Source organism: Chlamydotis macqueenii, chromosome 1 (genome assembly GCF_036417535.1).
Source record: "Chlamydotis macqueenii isolate bChlMac1 chromosome 1, bChlMac1.mat, whole genome shotgun sequence".
NCBI classification, from domain to species: Eukaryota; Metazoa; Chordata; class Aves; order Otidiformes; family Otididae; genus Chlamydotis; species Chlamydotis macqueenii.
In genome coordinates, this window is record NC_141556.1 from 56,016,172 (window position 1) to 56,035,354 (window position 19,183).

Genomic DNA, 19,183 nt, shown 5'->3' on the forward strand with positions numbered 1-19,183 from the left:
CTATACCAAAATACACCAGCATCAAGTTTGGCACAGAGTTTGTAATACCTTGGGCTAATTCTTCTTTACAGTGTTCAAATTAAAAAAAACCAGCCAAGTGAAGACAGAGAGAGAAGCACTGCTACCGATAGAAAAAGGAGTCTCTTCCCAGTCTTGTTTATGATCACCCCTTTGGAATACTAACAAGTAGCAAAATAAGTCCTAGAGGCTGTTGCAATGGTACCCTGTGGGTCCCTGAAAGATAAATATGACAAAAATACAGGAGTCAGACATTTAGGCCATTATGACAGTAGCTAATTTTGTCATCACATTATTGCAGTTTGAACCACAGATAAGCTAAGCAGGGGCTGCACAATCAACACGGGCTGCGTGAGCTGCTGATTTTCTTCTTTGCTGCATATAAGTGGTACAGGGAGAAAGGAAGCGAGAGAAAGAAAGAGACTCTTCTTCAGTGATTTAAATCCAGTGCTGGAGTGTTCAACAAAACACTCCTTTCCAGGATTTAAATTCTCCCTTTGATGAGCACCTAGTGACTCAGTGGGATTTGCTAAGCTTCCATTTGAAGCTAGAGGAAAGTAATCTCATTCTTTATTTCTTCCCCCTCCCTGTGCTACACCCCTCTAATCATGATAAATACATCTAAACATGCCTGATTAAGCCAGACAGACAATGTGCCCCTAATCTGAACTGATCAGGGCTCTGGAGCTGCCGAAGTGAACCTGCTGTCTCTCTATCAGACAGAGCAATAAGGGGTCGGTAATACAGCTCCATTAACTGCTTCCCACAGAATGAATTTTCCCTGACTGCTCCTAAAGAGCAGGCACTTGAGGAATGCCGCCTGATGGGGAGTTGCTTCCAGCGGTCTCTTTTGGCACAATTGTCGAGCAGCTCCTTCTCAAGTTCTCCAGACAAACAACTAAAGTATGAAAAATGTAGCCACTTCCTTCTATGCTACTTTGAAAAAAAAATCTCCTGATACCTTATCTAGCTAACTGCCTCTCAATTTTTCTCATCTTTTCTTCGTAAGCTTCAGCACTGGCTGATATGTGTTGTCCTGCAAGCGTGTGGTTATCAGAATAACAATCCTATTCCCACTGTGCGTGTGCCCATGTATGCAAAGGATCTGCTTTTATGTACAGATGGAGCTTGCACTTTGTGGATTCATAGAATCTGGGGCCCCGACAGACCACTATATCAAAGTACCATATCGATACATCAACATAACCACGTGCTTTTAGCATATTTGCACTAATATTGCAGGTTCAGTGGAGAGTAAATGGATATAGATCGGAACAAGTGCAAGAACTTACACCTCTGAATTTGTTTTGGAATCTCTGCAAGTGTATGTACATCTGCTTTCATGCACGTGTAGCCATCTATGATCGTCATCCTGTTAGAGTATCTACTCTTAGTGAAAGACTATAGTCAAGAGGGATCAAGGGGGCATCAGACCAGGCTCTGTGAAATCCAGGGACTACTTATCCTAAAACTGGTCTTTGCCATAATTACAAGTGCCTGCCAAGCCTCTCTCAATCACAGCAGCTGTGAACAGCTCCAGGGAACCATTCTGGAAATTGATCATACAAGAGACTGGGATGAGGAGTGATGTTATATTCCAGACATGTTTCCAATCAGGAAGGACTTTCCAGAATTCACTTCCAAAGCAAAGGAGTCAAAACAGAATCAAGAATCTGGTAGCATGAGACTTGATTAAAATCAACCAACTAACCAACTGATCGACCGACCTCAGACAATAAAACTCACCTACAATTAGATCTAGATACTCCAAGATGCTTACCTTGTATTTGGGTATCAAATAAGGGAAAGAATACTAAAGATTCATCATCTGCATCTCTGATCATCAGAGAGAGATTTCCAAAAAATGTACAATCCTCTAAATCTGAGCTCTGGTACTGTAACTAAGAGATGAGCAATTCTGGTGTTCCTGCAGGTTGCATATGATACACACTGGATGTGCATGTGAACGGTAAATTCCCTTTGTCTATGCATGATCATGCATTTTGCAATGTGAAATGGAAATCTAGAAATAAAATCTGTAAATATTTGTGCTAAAGTAGGAGTAAGTTCGCCTTATGTCTTCAGCTCATTTCCACAGCAGTTTAGAAACTCCTCTTTTCACATATAAAAGATGAAGGGTGCAACAAAAGGCTATCATTTCTTTATTTCTGGGCATAGCACACCCTAGAGAATTCGTTACATTAAGACATTAAACCCCTCTGGTAAAAATATTTTTAAATCTTATATTGGACTGTACTGTATAGCATACATTTCAGTGGAATATATGAAAAAATTGTACAAAAATGTGCTAGTATATACTGCTGGGTACATAATATTATGTTTCAAATCAGCTAGTGCATGTTTCTTTGATCAGGCCAGCTGATAAAATTTTATGTAAAGTGGGAAGAGCAGCAAGATCAGCGATGAAACTGCTATTTTCCTGAGTATTTTTTTTTGTGTAAGATTAATGCTGGCAGCATAGATAATTGTGCAAAATCTGGAACTCCAGTACTAAAATTACATTGTGGGCCAGCAGATACGATTTTGCACAAAAGTAGAACTACAGTTAGCTTGGCAAGAAAAGATAATGTTTCTTTGTCCTTTTAACCATAAATCTATTTTTGTACAAAATTGCATCTGACTGCACAAGTTGTGTTTCTTTTTTATCGAAATGTTTGTCTCACCTCTTTTCCCTTACATATTTTTCCTCTCCTTTTGTGCTTTTATGAAAGAATGAAATATAAAAGTCTCATTCAACATACATTTAGCTATGGTAATCTAAACACAAACATAGGAAATCTGATAATTAGGTTCTCAGAGCCCTCTGATCTTGGACACGTTACACATAATTTCAGCTCATAGCCACCTTTGTTCTGAGAAGAAGATCTGATATACTTTATATACAAAGCATCACATTTAAGTAAGGACAGAGAAATTGAAACGCGACTAGTGCTATCTGCCATGTGGTGTAATGAGCACTGCTGTGGTACCTTCATTGCATAATGTCACCGCTTGCATATTTACCTTCTGAGCCTCTGTGTTGTATTAACTCTATTTTTTCTGTTTAATGGATCTTCATGGCTCCACTTCCATTTAAACACAGAACCCCCTTTTTTAAAAGGCCTAAGTGCTACAAAACAGCCTTTCTGTAAATTAAAGCCAGCCCATGTGCATTTGCATTTGGAAATGCTTCTGAAAGGGTTTTAAAAGCAATCAATTACAATAATTCATACTTTTAAAGATGAAACGCCAACAGTCAATCCAACTTTTCTTCTCATTATAAGGTAAATGTGAATGTCAGCTCGTTACTATTCTTGGGGTTTGTCTCTGCACAGCAATCGTACCATTTTAAGTAGAAGTGTGGAACATATTTCATGTTTGTCTATGCATTTTTTTAGTTCACTTGGATTATGATACCTTTGAAATTAAAGTGCAGCAGCAGTTCCTGAATGATTTAACATGTAGACATTTTTACTCTGAAGCAGGAATGGCTCGTTCTTGTTTATCTTAATCCAAAATTGAATTATATCAAATCAGAATAGGTTCTCATCATCTGGAATAAAGATACCCAGGTCATACCCTGATGTAGGAATATTCGTTACTGAGCTAATGTGCAGGCTAAGACTTAATTAAACACATAAAGTTCCTAAAGGTGGATCAGGCCTGACATCCTATGTTTCCTGTTCCTACAACTTGGGCACCTTCATGGCAATGAGGCTAACTGGAACCTCACCGCGCAACCCCTGTACACCCTGCAAAAATAATCACAGTCCCGCTACTTCAGTGAGCAAGTGATCGATTGCTGCTCTGCAGCAGGGAACCACACAGCCTTCAGACTATTCAATAGATTGCATGTGGCAAACAGGGAACACTGCGCAAAGGGTGTGAATGAGTCATTCGACATTTCAGGTTGACTGAAGTCATTCTGCTGCATTTATTTCTCATCTCAATGTGCTATCCACATTTGCATGTTAAGCAGGATGGGAAGAAAGAGACTTAAATTATTTGCTACAATACACATGTGGAAAAGAGCAAACTCTGGGTTTGTGTGGGAATGTGGGATTACATGCATGACTGGGTGAATGCGGCATCATGTGAAGTGTCTTTTCTACCCTCATACATGAGTTGGCATTCTGCATGCAAGCCTGAACACATCTGAGCAAAAGTATGTTTGAACACCTGTATCTCTAGGGATCTGATTATAAATGAAAGATGCGTGTTCGCAGGTCAAACACCATTGGCAGTGAACTGCCTACTTAAAGATTTCGATGGAAAGAACGCATGGCAACCTCTCAAAATATGATCTGGCCCAACACTATGCTCCTTCACTCCTGGTCATACTTCCACTGTAAAGCATAAGTTTGCAGAGAGTCTGACTTCTTATAGCTCACCGTGAAGTCTGTTTGATCCATGCATATTTAGCAACTTTAAGCATTAAGCCATTTTAAAGTACATGCTCATCTCTGGGGCTTAGGAGCTTCAGTTCAAGCACTTGGGTTTGAAATTCTGCACAAAGCCACAAAGATGATCAGAGGGCTGGAGCACCTCTCCTACAAAGAAAGGCTGAAAGAGTTGACATTGTTCAGCCTGGAGAAGAGAAGGTCTGGGGATACCTTATCGTGGCCTTTCAATACTTAAAGGGGGCTTACAGGAAAGATAGGGACAAACTTTTTACTAGGGCCTGTTGCGGTATGACAAGGGGTAATGGTTTTAGAGTAGAAGAGGGTAGATTTAGATTAGACATAAGGAAGAATTTTTGTACAATGAGGGCAGTGCAAACCTGGAACAGGTTGCCCAGAGAGGTGGAGATGGCCCATCCCTGGAAACATTCAAGGCCAGATAGGACAGGGCTCTGAGCAACCTGATCTGGTTGGAGATGTCCCTGCTCCTTGCAGGGGGTTTGGACTAGACGGCCTTTAAAGATCCCTTCCAATCCTAACTATTCTATGATTCTGTGGCTTATCTCTCATTTAAGAAAAAAAATAGCTATCAGTATGGAGACAAAGATCCTGGTGAAATGCCTCACAGGAAATATTTTCTGAAGATGAAGAGGCAAACATAAAAGATGCTTCACGAGATACTCAAGACTATGTCACAAGGACTCAGTGCTTTAAACTGAAAACAGAGAATCTCGCTGTGAATATGGAATCAGTGGGCCACATACAAACTAATTCTTGAGGAGGTGAAATATCATTTGGGTGGGGCAAGCAGAGCTCTGTTATCTCACTTCAAGCTAAAACCAGTCAGGTTTGGTTTTGCACAGAGCTAAAAATGTATTTGCATCTAGAGCAACAGACTAGCAGCATGCTGCATAGGTACAGGGCGCTACTAAGACCTGCATTATTTTTCTTATTTTTTGGTCATGTCAAAATTATTGTGTCCTTTAAATTATTAAGATTTGTTTACTGCATAAAGGACTGCAGATTCTTCCCGCTCCCATCCTGCAAGTTATTGATGCCGCACTCAATTAACCTTAGTGAGTGAATATAGGATGGACATTGTCTCTCACAGTTTCAGTCATTTTTACTCAGTGCCACAGTTTGCATACAAACCACTGAATGGTGGTACTTAAATCTCCAAGTAAAACTGCGTTAATAGAAACAAAAGTGCACATTCACGACATTGGTATTCATATTAAGTCTCATATGCTTCATTATCTGAAAGTCTAAACATTGGGCCCAGACTACGCAGATTCTGTCTTATTAAGTAAAGAAGCGAGTGTAATTCTGGTTCAGAAAGTTTAGAGAAAATGCATTCTTACATTTCTTTGTGTGGCAACTGCAGGTATATTATTGCAATTCCAACTTACCCACTGTGCTTGATTTGGCTTTGTACAGAAGATAAAAAGGAATGAGATAGAAATCCAATTTTTATTGGTGAGTCCACTCTAAGGCACACTTATTGAGGTACATAAAGGTCTAGCAGCCATTGGAACTGGTGATGAAATAACAGGAAACTCCACACAAAAGGACTCCATATAACCGATGAATGTCTTGAGTAGCAGTGGGAGCTGTGGATGTGCTGAGGATACCATAGCAGAGGTACTCAGGGCAGAGGCACAACATGATCTACCACAGCTACAAACCATTTCACAGATCCCCTGAGAATTGGCTTTGGTCCCACCAGCTCACTTAACTGTAAGAGCAAATCGTTTTACCTCAACTTTGTTCTCAGGCTGAGAAATGCATGTGTACACATTTAAAGAAGTCAGATGGTGCATTCAACGTTACATTATGGTTTATGCGGGGAGGACAACATGCTATTTCTTCCATAACACGATAAAACATCGTTCATATTGTTCCTACAGTTATGCTCCTGAATACACTGTGTCTTGTCATCTAAGAATCACTTAATGAAAAGGAGTTGAAAGCAAAAAAAAATATTAAAAAAATCAGAGAATTGATATCATATTGACAGTCTATTGGACTGGTCATTGTGTTTCTATGTTACATCTCTTTTCCTTACCCTTTCACTATCTTTCCTATTCATAAAGCAAACTACTTGAAGCAAATTATATTCTTCCATATGGTGCAACTTAATAAAAACCAGTGGGCTAGGACTGTTTATAGAATCATGCAATAATTAGATTTAAAGGAACCTGTGAAGATCATCCAGTTCAAGTCCCTGCTTATGACAGGGTTAACTCTGAAATAATACAAGATGAGAATGTAACCTGATTTTTCTACAGTGAATACTCTAATGGAACATCAGTCTCATTCACGCAATGAAATAAATTATGTGCATGTCTAGATCAAAGACATATGGAAAATCATTTAGGTAGAAGATCTGCATTAAATGATTCGATATTTCCTTTCAACATGCATCCTAGAAGACTATAAAAAAAAATCACAAGATTATATTGACTCCAGTGCTAGGCTCCAATTATACAGCTGCATATTATCAAAACACATACTAAAATGAGGCTAGCATTACAATCATTATTTCCTGACTTCTGTGTGCTTAATACCCTCATTATGTAGCTTTTAAAAGACGATTATTCATAGACAGAATTCAGGAAAAACGGCAAAAGATGAAAGAAGCAGAAAATTCCAGAATGGAAAAAATCTTATTTGGCTAGACACTGGAAAAAAATTACCAGGCTAGACTCTGCAAAATGCTATATGTCATGTACCTCATACAGCCTTCAAGAAGACGCTCCTTTTCTACATACCTTAGAAAGTCTGCAGAAAGAAAAATTTTGAGAGCTGCAAACTGTAGGAACCAAGCAGCGCTCACCCTTCAAGATACATTGTGAATGTGGTAAGAGCAGTGCAGAAACCTGCAGTGAGAAACCTGCCAACGTCAAGAATTGCTTTTCACAAGACTTAAGAGGCCCATGCACTACTACAAAGAGATTTAGGCCCTCAAAATAGGGATTAATGTGATTACTTCTATGATGAATGGGGTGAATTTTATCCAAATTGAATACATCTAAAAACATTTCCAACACTGCAATTGTGCTTCCATATGAAAGAAACAAAACTCTATGCTCACTGCACTTCCATTTTATATTCCATTTTCTATCAGTTTCTTCTACTCATATCTACTTTACTTGCTATCAGATTCAAGGAACTGCAATGCTCAGATTCATTCCATTGCATATCTTGCTAGTTTGATTATGGTAAGCTGTCTCTTTTGTCTTGAAGGTGAGCCTTCCTTTTTAGTTTAGCTTTACAAAACAAGTTCTATTTAATAAAGCGATCATCTTTGTAAAAGAAGATAATCTCCAAATAGCCCCAAAGCATTCACTGAATTTTGGGGTACTGTTTTCTTGGTTGCTCTGTCTGAAAGTGATTGGACTTTCCTCATCTCTACAGCTGGTCAAGGGAAGAGGCAGGTGCTCAGCCCTTCCAAAGCTCAAGTCAATTAGGCATCTGAGATTGCACAGCAGAAGTTAATGCATTCAAAACCACCCCTTAAAAAACGTCGTGCCAGGATTGTTTAGACTGAACAGGAGAACATAATTTCAAAAGAACATCTTGCTCAAAAGCTAAAAAACATTTCAAATAAAAAGGTAAAACTAAACACACTGAACAGAAACTGTTCAAAACAGCAGTAATTCATTAAGAAAATAACCAGTGCTCACCCCAAGAGATTCCCAATGCATTTCACAAATAATGAATTAAATTCAGTCTCACTTTGTTTTTCTGATTTCCTGATAGGCTTCATCAGAGGGGGATGCAGAAGTGCTGGGCAGGGGCCACACAGTGCTGCAGTTTCTCCCTGGTGTGTTTTAAAGGATTACAGCTGCTCCTTTGGCTTCTCTTGCTAAAACTACCCAGCACTTTAATTAAGAAGTCCTATTACAAGCTCTTTTTTAGCCGCAGCCTCACTGAGAATAACACTTCTCTGGACACCTCTAGTATGGGTGGCTGAGCTGGAAAGCCTGAATGCTAAAATATGATGACTGTGTCCTTTGACCCCAACTTTACCCTGAAGGGTACCTCCAGTTTGGCTGCTGTTTTCCCTGTCTTTGTACCTATCCCTTCACCTAACAATGAAATCCATCCTCCCCTGCTTTGCAGCAACGCACAGCGGGTTAGGAGCAGAAGCAACAACTGCCCAATTAAAATCAAAATGTCAGATGTGCAGAAGGCAAACTGAAATCTGCCTGGACTACCAGGGCAAACACCTTTGGACTTATGCAATTAGCTGAAGGATAATTGGTGACCACAGGCAACCAATCTACAGTTGCTGGTCTCATGTGCAAGAAATGTGTTAGGGCATATAATTCAATACTGACTCAGAGGAAATGGCTTGATTCTGTCTGAGTCACTAATACCACCTCCTGAAGTGCTGAGGGTTTCCTTAGAAATATCCCCTAAATTTACCAGAAGAAATCACAAAGTGCTTAGAAGACTCAAAGCAGTGGCTACAAGTGTGCTACCATTGCCAGTGTCTCGGTAAGTTATGGTATACAAAGAATGGTAAAAGCTCTTCAGCTGGCTGTGGAAAGGAATCCTTCAGTTGGGAGCGGTACCCCTGATGATGTATTACAGCGAGACAGTAATAATGCAGGTAAAAGCAGGTGCAGGGAGCTTTGAGGCACTACCAAAGAGGAGTGGAAAAAGGAAATTTTATTCTGGAGTACCAATGGCTACCTGAAGAACTGCCTTGAAAGAACTGCCCTGGTACAACACTGGGAGAGCTCCTCATTCAAACAAGCCTTTCATCTTTCTTCCCTTGTACTTCCCACTCTTCATTTACCTTTTTCCTTAGAATGAAAGCTTGCTGAGACCTGTGTGTCCTTCTGCTGTGACTTTGCCCGCACCTCAAGAACTGATGTGTTTAGTTTTTGTTTTTGTTTTTGTTTTAATCAAGACAGCTACTGCATAGTAAATTCCCAATGGAATTGTTACCTTGATGTAGCTGTTTGAGGTCCCTTCCAGGCAGGTGTATTGTATTTAGCACAGCTAGCTACATTGCCATAAAATCACCTGTGCTTTCTCTTCCCTGAGGTTCCACACTGAAGAATATGCCTGGAATAAACCACTGGTGTTAAAGCACTGCTTGTTTATGGCAATGAAGACATAACCTCTGTCAGTGCAGAGCATCCAGTGTCAACAGTGTTTGAAAATCAGTTGAAGCCTTTCTGTAAAAGAACTAATTAATAATAAAGCTCAAGATGCTTAAAGAGCTGACCCTCAGAAGCCCTGAAGATTTAAGAAAATATTTCTAAACCCATTCTGCAGTTGCAGTTGTTAATGAATGATTAATTTCTACAGACATAATCTTGTGGTTGCTTCAACCCTGTTTCCCACGGTGACCTCAACAGTCAAAGGGAGCAAAATCAGAACAGTGTTGAAAAACAGTTAAAAAAAAATAATTATTATATACTATAGAGATACTTGTCACATCTGTATACTTCCAGCTGATCTGAGTTTTGCATTTAAAATAAGAATTTGGTGGTTTTGCTATGCAAGAGAAGCACAGCGTACATTAAGAATTACAGCACTAACTGTAAGGGCACTTCCTGAGAAGTTACAAGTAGATCTATTAACTAATTTATTAAGAAAAATTATTCTTAGATATGGGTTCTTCAAGAAACTTTGGGTTTGATCTTTTGTCTGTTTCTATAGCCTCAATAACAGATTAATCCAGATTTTCATTCTGCATAAAGATCACAGAAACCTTGCATTGACAATATACGAAGATTTTTCCAAGATTTGTTTACCTCTATGATACTCCTTATAAAAAAATTCCCTTCAAAAAAACCCTGGTGTTTAATTTATTCCTTCAGATGATGCTACAAATGGAGCTTTCAAGATACCTGAGCTGCCTGCAGCTAGAATGACCCTTTCAAAATGTTCATCACTTCACACCGGGATTCTCGGTAGACAGCAGAGCCTCCACCATCTTTCAACAGGGACACTTGGATACACTTCTGTTGGAAACAGAGGGAAGCAGCTTCTGCTCTGAGTGATGAAACTCTAACTGTGAGCAGCGGCATCAGTCCCACTGAGAACTGCCTTGTTGTGATGTCGTGGGAAAGGAAAAATATTTTCTTGAACATCATTTAAAGCTCATCTGACAACACAAACATTCAGAGGCTTTGATTATTGAATGGGCTTATTACAGCAAAAGGAGAAGATAGCATTAAACCATTTAGGCATGTTGTACAGGTGTAATTACTTGCGACACAGGAGATAGCAATGTACGCTATATCAAATCAGTAAGCAAAGGATGCAAGTGCCGTACATGGCCTCCGCTGAAGGTAATGACATGATTATGTCAACGTCTATATAATTTTCAGCAATGTAATATTGCATGTCTATTCATCCCGTTCTACTAAGAATGTCAAAGTACTTGATGACTTCAATGAATTAAGATTCACCGTCTATTCAAGACTGGAAAGTATTTTCAGACTAGATTCAGTTCTCTTTGACAGTAGAGTAAATTGGGAGAATTTTTGTTTGCTTTGATGGATTTAATCTCACAGATCTGCTACAATATTAGGATTATGAAGAAAGGAGAATCCAAGTACATAATGGTTCAACGATAACACTATTTCTGTCTGTCAGTGTAATGATAATACAGCTTGAACCTTGATAATACAACTTGAAACTGTAAACTAATCACTCCGTTAGAGTTAGAAAGTGCTTGTTCCATCCCTGCATAGATCTCTGCACACTTGGTTGATAGACGGTTTGGTCACCTTTCTCAGAATCATTATGTTTTGGCCACTGTTTGGGTGGCATCCTGGACGTGATAGATGGATAGTCTGATCTGGTACAGCAAATGCCGTGTACAAACAGTCAGACAGAATGCCTCCAGTATCCTATCTTAATGTGCTACACACTTCTGCATGAAAAACAATTATCAGGGCACATTCATGCACAGAGACAATTTTAGAAGTTTGTTCACATCCTAAGATAATCCCTGTTTAGATTGCAGGGTTATGGAGTGTTTCTCCTGTGCCAGAACTTAGCTGTAGCTTGGAGTGGCCCCAACCTGGAAACATGATGTTATTTATGTAGCTAGTTTTTTAAAAATAAAAAAGGAATGGCAGAGCTCTGAGGGTTAAAGTTTGAACTCTGAAGGTTTGTTGTGGTTTAACCCCAGTCAGCAACCAAATACCACGTAGCTGCTTCCCCTCCCCTTCCCCAGGGGTTGGGGTGAGAATCGGAAAGAAAGGAAAACTTGTGGGTTGAGATAAAGACAATTTACTAGGACAGGGAAGGAAAATATAATAATACTAAAAATATTATCATTATTATTAATAATAGAAGGATAATAAAATATATAAATGCACAATTCCTGATGACCTGATGACCGATACAGCCCATCACATGCAGCAATCACAGAATGGAACGAAAAGTGATCTCGGAACAATTCCGAGAAAGAGAGCAAGAGAGGGGCCCACCAGCCAACTCCCACTTATATACTGAGCATGATGTTTATGCTATGGAATACTTTCTTTGGCCAGTTTGGGTCAACTGTTCTGGCTATACTACTCCCAGCTTTTTGGACTTGCACATTAGCAAAATCTGGGAGGCTGAGACAGTCCTTGATCTCTTTAGCAACAACTAACAATGTTAGCATATCATCAACATTCTCACATACCAAATCCCATATTCATCCAAAACACAGCAGCTACTGGGAAGAAAATTAGCTTCATCCCAGCCAAAACCAGAACAGGGTTACTAGTAGGTTTGTCATGGTGAGATAATAAAAAAAAAATTGGGGAACTAGGAAGGAAAGTCTAGAGAACATAAGGCATATAGTGCCTCAGGGAAAAAAATGGCATGTAATTAGTACTGTACACTGCTCTGAAAAGATAAAGCCTCATGTAAAAAAGGTTATAGAGTCGAGGAGCAGGAGGAAGGATGGATCTTGGAGCTCCAAAAGAGGGAAAAAAGAGTTTCATCATGTATTGGCGCATACTGTTCATTTAGGCATTTGAGTAATTTTCTTTCATCTTGTAATATTTTGCAGTACTGACCTGTGATCTTAGTGCCAGGATAATGTGTCTATTCTTAGCAAGCTTATTCCTCAAACGTTAGTCTCCCCTGCTTAGATGTTATTTAAATGGTACTTTAGCATGGTTCTCTAATCAGCAGAACAATTAAAAAAAATTAAGGCTACAGGAAGAAATCAAACTGTTCCAAGATAACTTTTAAAATTCTCATCTATTTGAAATCCATCTAGAAACAGTTTTTACAGCAACTATGCTTCAGAAATAGTGTTCTGGGATAAAGACAAAAGAAAAGAAAGATTCCCTTCATGTCACCTAGATTACCCAGCTGGTAAGTCTGACATCAATGGGACAGTACTGACCAAATATCAGAAACATTTGAATAAAGCATCAGCTTACTAGAATGGCTATATCATGGGAATCAGTTTGTACCTTGAAGCATGAAGACTATAGAACATACACTTGTTAGCCAAGCTAATATCACTACCAATTCTACTCACGTTTGTGCAAGCTCTCTCTCCTCCCTCTCTCTTTTAAAAAAGTCCTTATTTGAAATCATATTTAAAATTAAACTGTCACTATAAAATGCAGAAACAAGGCAGCAGTTTCTAGTGATGAAGAAAGAAGATCAAGACTCCAGTTTCCAAGCCCAGGTCAGCTAAACATTTGCTGTATATCCCTGGGCAAATCACTGTACTGTAGGACACATCTAAAGAGTACAGTGTAGCCGCACATGGAGATGTTTAAATGGAATAGGGTACTGAAAACCATAAAGCTGCCTTCTCAGGAGGCCAGTTCATTTTTGCAGATTGTGAAGTTAGTTAAACTAGTATGGCTTTAGTGCTTCTGTCATCACAATGTCATTGCATTCATGTATGTGGGCCTGATTACAGTTATAAAGTGAGAGTATTCATACCCACCTGTCGTAAGGGCAAATGGGCAAAATGCCCATCAAGAGGCAAAAAAATGTGTAGACATTAAAATGTTAAGATGAAAGGCTTATACAGGAAAGGCAAAGTTACTGCCATTTAACCCCTGATGGTAATATACTTCTTTCGCTGCTGCTCAAACATACAAAGAATGATGAAAAATGAAGCTAAAAAGACTAAGAAGTTGCCTTCAAGGGAGCTGCAAAATAAAGATTTTCTGGAAGATATCAGAGGATTTATGGACGCCATTTGCGCTGACTGAAATATGGCTTGCAGCCAGCCCTGAGCTTCAGATAAAGTGTGTGACAATCATTATACGGTGTATAGCAATTTGAGGAACTGAAAGAAGACAGAATAGCTACTTTCCTCTTAAACCAAAACCAGTCTCTGGAGAGAAGGGAGAAAGGTAGGAGAAGATGGAGCCTTATTATACTGTAAAAACTAAAGGAACTAAAATGAGCCCCAAAGACATAGGTGTATGAAGTGCTGACAGCAATACTTCATTACTCGTAAAACACAGGGCATTTTCTCACCCACAGTGAGTAGGCTGACTAATATCAGACTGAACTTGCCAGTGAGTGTATTTTATGGTATATATCTTACAGGTCCACCAAGAGAAGAATTTCCAGTGAAAATACTGTTAAGGGAAGAAACATACTGAAGGGAATGAAGATCATTTTCATTAGGCCAGGCAGTAAGAATAAACCAAAAGAGACTGCCTACAGCAGTAGTTCCAGACCTCTGGCTTAATAGCAACCTCTTGCCTGCCAAACTTTCAATTATTACTTCTAGCCACAGAGAGCTGCTCTCAAGCTGCAAACTGACGAGGAGGGCGAAGTATAACATTGTATGGAGGGCATTACATCCTCACTGCTGTTGCCCTTGAATCAGCAAAAACGGAGGGCACGCGTGTACGGTTGCAAGAGTAGAAGGTAAGCATGGGGAAGAAAAAGAAATTCTGTGTGATTAGGTAGACAAAGTTTGAAGAGAAAAGTGATGTCTTTTATTAGAGCAACGACTGTAAGTTATAGAAACAGACAAGCTTGCAGACACATTATACCTTCTGCAAACTAATGTAGGAAAGTATAAGAGATCAGGATATACAGCTAACCTGAGCAGCAGAGCCCTGGTTCTCTGGCAATTGTACAAAATTATGTCTTGTGAAATACTAATTTTTGGTTTGCCCAGCCAGATCCTTCAGTCTTAACAATTTTAGGACATGAAAGTGGAAGGTAGTGGTAGAGATGAAAACAACTTCAAAATCGAGACAACAAAACTAACCTAAGTTTAGATGTGTACGTTTCATATTGCCTATCCATCCATCTCCAGGCTATTCTGCTTTCTTGATGAAAATGGGAATGACACAAGGGCTATTTTGTGTTTAATCTCTTATCTGTGGGATTATCAAGTTTTGATGCAAGAAAGAAACAGAAGTAAATGTCACTAGATAGGAAAGTAAGGGGAATTGTATCACTGGGACACCAACAGCATTTTTTTTTCACACAGCCACTACTAAGGGAATGTGTTTTCACTGTATCTTTTCCACAACTCATTTCACCATCACATTATAGTCAGGGTTTATGTCCTATGCAGAAACCTGGGAGCAGAGGCTAAAGCACGAGCCTCTCTCTCCTTCCACTTACAAGTGGATGACTGGCATTGCTAGCTGCATCAGCTACAGTCTTCCATGGCGAAACATAACTGGTGGGGATCTCTTTCTCATCCCCAAACCCAGCTCCTCCTGCCATGCCTGCTTACTAAAAAGTCAGTTATTATAAAATCTTTATTCTCCAGACAAATATAAATGTGACAGCTTCTGCTGCTGCTGAAGGGAGTTTAGATTATCATTTTTTCTAAGAAAATGTTGTGCTGATAGTGTGCTACTAAATCATGTCCTGGAAACTGATGCCCTTTTGTTCACAGATTAACCACAAGACAAGTCAAATACTCTGAACTTTCTCTATGCACACAAACACACACAAAATGCATGCAGACCTTGCCATACAGCTCTATAGAACTCCATTCTAAAGAAATGTCTCATAACAATACTGCATATTACGCTTACAATGCGTCAAAATCTCTACAAGATCATGAAAAGGCAATTGAGGAGAAATTACATTAATGCCTGGCCCCTTGAGACCCCACTGCATTCCACAGGAGGCACCAAAAGAAGGGTCAACAATGCCAGATCTACAGTCGCTAGAAGCATTTTCCTTTCTAGGCATCTTGCCCCAGTTGGTATGATCACACTGGGTGTCTCAGAGACACAATAGCCTGATGTCTGTCAGAGCAATGTTAAAGTTTCTGGGAAATCTGGATATCTCTTTGCTTTGTCCTTCTGGCTGGAAAAAAAAATTTCACCATTCATTATTTTCTTTGCTCTGTTCCAATAAATACCCTCTGGCTGAGCACAGTTCTAATCCCCCATTGACAAGGAGAAAAACTTGATGCACCTGCGGTGGAAATGAAAACACACTAAATCTCAAGCCTTGCAGCTAAGACCCTACTTGCTTAACTCTGCAGAAAATAGGATGCTAATTTAGCCAATGCATCTACCCTTAAACTTCACAGCGAAAGAAGCAAGCAGCTGAGCAGATCTGTACCTTTCAGGCAGGTGGTTGAACTCTGCTGTTTCAGGATCTGTGTTGAGACAAAGCCGTGGGGAATGGCACGAGTCTTATAACAAGATAACCAACTCACCTCCTGTCTTCAGTGCAAGTGCTTAGCAAGGGCCCGAAGTTTGCGGAGCCATGTGGGACACACAAGTCTTCACCATGGCATCTTTGCCTCTCCCTCATGAAGCGCAGCCAATCAAGCTGGCAGGGTACAAACCACAAACCATGCAGGAACTCGCAGGCACGGTAGCTTACTGAGCTGGGTGTGGGACTCAGCTTAGTGTGGTTTTGTTCTTTTATTGTGAGAGGGTTACAGCTGCTCTAGAGCAGTTTCTCTGAATGCTACAGCTATTTGCTTCTCGAGTTGCATGTGATGTGCTGGGGCACCCCATAACTTGCTCAATACTCTGTTATTTAATATATCTGTCTGGAAAACACTGGCTCCTTTAGACATAAGTAGTGATCCCCAGGAGCAAGCCATCAAAGGTCTCCTAAAATGTGCCCTCTTCTCTAATACGGCGTGACAGTGGTAGTCATAAGCTATCAGCATTTGAACTTGTGGATCACCTCTCCTGCCACACATCCCGTCTGATATGACAGAGTCCACGGGTGCATACGCACAGTGCACCCACATGTGAAGATGCGCTTCTATCTCTGTGAGCAAACACAGGCCAATACAAAGGCCATCTTGTGCCTGTGCAGGCACAGACCAAGAGGCAGTTGATGTAAGAGAGTCTAGAATTTAATCAGATTCTGCAATTAGTGTGAACCGAGGGGCTGTTTTCAAGCTGTGAGAAAAGATGTATGAAAATCTGGTTCTTGTAAGAACACAGAAAAGGCACATTTGCCTATTTAGTTGTTGCATCGGTTTAGTCACTACTAGGGGTGCATCGCAGGAGGCCGGTGGCCTGAACAGAGTGACTGTGATCTACTCAAAGCAGTGACAATTTATCTGGCCAACACCTGTGCTATGGTTCTTTCAGACAGCAAAATATTTATGAACCACATAAATGCCATAAAAATAAAGCTAGAATTAAGGCTTTCTCCTCAGGTGAGTAGAGGCTGAAATGACACTGCTGGGTTCCCACACTAAGGTCTCCCCCCTCACACCTCTATCCGTTCCTCTTCCTGCCACGCCTACAGAAAATGGCGGGTATCTGCCATCCCTTGCAGCAGGGGCTGGAAGCTGGGGGTGGGCTTGAAGAGTGATTGACAGCCACTCTGAATGCAAGGACCCCTATGGGCAAAGCGTTGAAAGCATTCTGATTGGATTAGGAGAGAAAGGAGGTGGGTGTTTGTATGTGATTGGCAGCAGTTTGAATCTCTTGGGGAAAAGGTTACCCAACAGTCGCTGCTGCTCAGGCTTCCTGGGGTAACCAGGAGCAGGGATAGGGGATAAGAAGAGGGCTGGTCCTGGTGGTGTGAGTCCACCTGTCTGTCCTCACCTACATCAACCCTGTTGGTAATTAACTCCGCACATTAACTACGCTGAGGGAAGAGTTACCACTGCCCTATTCTCATCCTGTCCCTGCTGCAGAGAATGGATTGAGAGCAGACCTGAGGAGAAGGACCTGGGGGTGTTGATCGATGAGAAGCTCAACATGAGCCGACATTGCACACCTGCAGCCCAGAAAGCCAACCACATCTTAGGCCACATCAAAAGAAGTGTGGCCAGCAGGTCGAGGGAGGTGATTCTGCCCCTCTACTCCGCTCTCATTGGACCCCATGTAGAGTACAGCCTCCAGCTGTGGTGCCTCCAACATATGAAGGATGTGGACCTGTTGGAGCGAGTCCAGAGGAGGGCCACAAAGATGATCAGAGGGCTGGAGCACCTCTCCTATGAGGACAGGCTGAGAGAGTTGGGGCTGTACAGCCTGGGGAAGAGAAGGCTCTGGGGAGACCTTACAGCAGCCTTCCAGTACCTAAAGGGGGCCTACAGGAAAAACAGGGAAAAACTCTTTAGCAGGGCCAGTTGTGATAGGACAAGGAGTAATGGTTTTAAACTAGAAAGAGGCAGATTTACACTTGATATAAGGAAAAAATTCTTTACAATGAGGGTGGTGGAACACTGGAACAGCTTGGTAATAGATGAGGTGGTAGATGCCCCATCCCTGGAAACATTCAAGGCCAGGCTGGACGGGACTCTGAGCAACCTGATCTAGTTGGACATGTCCCTGCTCCTTGCAGGGGCTTGGACTAGATGACCTTTAAAGGACCCTTCCAACCCAAACTATTCTATGATTCTAAAACTGGTTGCCACTGGAGAGCAGAAAGCCCCCTTAGGAAATACAGCCCTCACTGCAGCCCACGGGCTACCTGGTACTGTGCCTGCAACCATTAGCATGAGGCATTTCAGAGAAAAGTAAAAAGGAATTGACATCAAGTGAAATTTCTCCCTGCAGTCATCACTCTAAGACCACTTAAAATAAAGCCTGAAAACTTAATCTAAATTCTGTCTGGTAGACTCTAAGCTAGGAAAAGACCATTTGCTCACCTGAAATAGATTCATAAATTACTGAGTTATTGAGTCAGTGAGATCCACACATCCTGATTTCTTGAAGGCACTCTTTTTGCCTTTGAACCTGTTTGAGGATCTGGATGGGATTCCATTTTCCTGAGTATGGTTCAGAGCCTGGCCAAATGGTCCATGCTTTTTCCAGCCTACTGCCCAAAATCAGCAGAAAATAAGTGTTTTAACTCCTAATAATTGTTGACTTTGAAGACCAAGCAATCGGATTGCTCAGGTTACATCTCTGTCCCTCAAAAGTGCAGAAGTATTACAAACAGAAATGAGCAAAATTTTATTGATTATATTGAAATATCTAATATTGAAAAAAGTTTTCTTAATCATATATTTTGTCCAAAAAGTTATGAAGAAGGATTAAGTTGTTTTGTTAATTTCTATTAGATTACTCTTTTGCCATTTTAAATGGTTTAAGTACTTCCAATATGAAATGTTCTGATTTTTCAGCTTAAACCAGGTCTTTATCTCAAAATTTACTTTGACTTGAACAAAAAAGTAAAAATGTCTTAAACAATAAAAAATATTTTTGGGCAAAACAAACATTTGGCCTGAGATAAAATACTCTCAACTATTCAGCCAAAAATAGTTTTTGTTTTGCATTAGAGACGTCAATCTTGCAAGCAAACTAAAAATCAGTTATATATGCAGCACCGTAGCACCAATCACTCAGAATTGGCTCAAG

The 19,183-nt window shown here is 40.4% G+C and overlaps 1 protein-coding gene across 3 annotated transcripts in view; it reads right to left on the reverse strand.

The window, feature by feature from the left end:
- GRAP2 (GRB2 related adaptor protein 2) overlaps nucleotides 1-16,121 on the reverse strand; it is a 41,144-nt gene extending 25,023 nt beyond the window's left edge. The window contains exon 1 of one of the 3 annotated variants that reach the window (XM_086740119.1): nucleotides 16,063-16,121. The gene's annotated coding sequence lies outside the window, so the exon portion shown is untranslated. Of the gene's footprint in view, nucleotides 1-15,965 lie in introns of all 3 variants that reach the window. The other 2 variants (XM_086740120.1, XM_010127476.2) reach the window with 2 other exon arrangements.
- Between the last annotated feature and the right edge of the window lie 3,062 nt (nucleotides 16,122-19,183).